Raw genomic sequence first — 2434 nt, 5'->3', positions numbered from 1 at the left:
TCTTTCTTTCTTTCTTTCTTTCTTTCTTTCTTTCTTTCTTTCTTTCTTTCTTTCTTTCTTTCTTTCTTTTGTCCTTTCTTTCTAAACTATTTTTTATTGAGTTTTGGTCTCACTGTAAGCCCTGTAGTGGGATCACCAGCCGTCTAGGAATGTAGCCAAGTTTGGGATTATGTGCTACCTCCACTGCCCCCCTACCCAAATCTGGTTAGAATGTCCCTCTATCCCTTACCAGCTTTTTTTGGGGGGGAGGAGCTTGAACTCTGGGCTTGGGCACTATCCCTCAGCTCTTCAACTCAAGGAGAGAGCTTTACCACTTGAGCTACAGCACCACTTTCGGTTTTCTAGTGGTTTATTAGACATAAGAGTCTCCCAGGCATTCCTGCCCAGGCTGGCTTTGAACCCTGATCCTCAGATCTCAGCCTCCTGAGTAGATAGGATTACAGGTGTGAGCCACCGGCGCCTTGCCTCTTACCAGCTTTGTTGTGGCCTAGTGCTCATTGCTTGGCTCCCTAAGATCCTTTCTTGACTTGTCTAATCACCAAAGTATGAAATTCAGGGGTGCCATGTGAGGAGAATAATGAAACTATGTTGCACACTCAGAGTCAAATAGAGCAGGTCCCATGTGCTCAGGGATGTCAGCAGTCACCCTCATGTTAACAGAAGTGGTGTGTGCAAATAGCTGAGGATGCATCAAACACGGAGGAAGGGAGGGAGGTGAGGATGGTGGTAGACATGATCAGCATCATGCTAATTTGCTGGGCCTCAGTGTCTCACTCCTTTTAAGAGCTACCATCCAAATCAAAATGGATGTAGAGGGGGCTGGGAAGGTGGCTCAGTGGTAGAGTGCTTGCCTTGCATGCATGAGGCCCTGGGTTCGATTCCTTAGCAACACATAAGCAAAAAGAAAAAAGCCGGAAGTGGTGCTGTGGCTCAAGTGGTAGAGCACTAGCTTTGAGCTGAAGATCTGAGGAACAGCGCCTAGGCCCAGAGTTCAGGCCCCACGACCAGACCCAAAATGGATGTAGAAGCCACCAGAAGCTTCCTTCTGTACAATCTCACACCTTGAAAGGTTTGAGACAACCATGAGCCTGACTCCAGTGCTGTGTGTTGGCATCCAATAACTGGGGCTGTATCCCTTCTTCCTGCCCTAAAGAATGCTCCTTTTCCACAAAGGCCTGAGTCCTGCTTCATCTTGTGGAGCCCAGGCCACAAGAGGGAGGCCATCTCTGAAGTGGTCTGCAGCGTGAGTCTGGGCTGGGTCACATACAGAGCATGAGAGCACAGGTCAGAAACCATGGCCTGTGCAGGCTGTGCCAAGGTTGTGCTGACTCTGGAAGAGAAAGGAACCGAGGCTGCAGGGGCCACCTTTCTGGAGATCATGACCTTGTCTCATCCCCCCAAGGTGAAATTTGACCGCCCATTCCTTGCCGTAATTGTTGATGAAGAGACCGAGAGTCTCCTCTTTGTGAGAAAAGTGGTGAACTCCATACAGCAATGACCACTCTGGGCAGGTCCCTTCCTTGATGGCATTAAACACAGACCAAGCTGGCCCAACCCTCATTCATGGTGACCTTCACATCTGTCACGATGTGGTCTCTGTGATGTCCTTTGCACCTGAGAGCTTGTGTGGACTCCAAGTCCCCCATCCTTCACTGTCCTTTACATTCACGAGTTCCTGTGCTGGACAGGCAGGACTGGCACAGGACCATGTCAGAGACCTCAGTCCATGGCCCTGAATCCATCTGAACCCTAGAACTGCATTTGATCTGGGAATTCTAGGGTCCTTTGGCCCAGACACCAGCGTTGGGCCCAGGATCCACCATGTCCCAAGTCCCTGTGGGAGTGCTCCCCACACCCACTCCCTCCCCACAGCCACTTCCACAGAGATGGCTGTGCCCACCCAATCCTACCCTCTGTTCCCGGAGCCTCCTGCCCAGCCTTGGTATCCATGCTACTGTCCAGCCCTGGCATCAGTGGTGGCCTCTCTTGCCCCTGAAGGGAGAGGACCCCATCCCTTCTCCTCCCCTTGTCAGCTCAGTCCTGGCCTGGACTCCACATTTGCCTGAGATCCACTGAGCATAGCCCAGGGAGGTGGAGTGGGGCCTTCCTGCATGGGCAGCTGTGAACACCAAGCTCTGTCCTTGTGATCCAGCCAGGACACCCAGCTCTGTCCTCGTCATCCAGCCCATGCCTCCCCTCTCCCATTTCCCTCCCTGCCCACCCTTCACCCAGGCAGTGAGCTCTGGGAGGAAGGTGCCTCTGGCAGTGGGCAGAGCTGTGTCTAACTGACCTCAAGTCCCACCTTAGCTTTCTTGGGGCAACTTCTGTCCCTCTGTTAGGTAGTCAGAAGCTCACGAGGGTTTTCCCACAACTGAAACCCATCCTTGCCCACAAAAGCCAGAAGACAGTAGTTTAGGTTCACCTGAAGATGCAG

The sequence above is a fragment of the Dipodomys ordii genome, unplaced genomic scaffold (genome assembly GCF_000151885.1).
Source record: "Dipodomys ordii isolate 6190 unplaced genomic scaffold, Dord_2.0 Scaffold2, whole genome shotgun sequence".
Classification (NCBI taxonomy): Eukaryota; Metazoa; Chordata; class Mammalia; order Rodentia; family Heteromyidae; genus Dipodomys; species Dipodomys ordii.
Note: the sequence above shows the minus strand (reverse complement) of the source record.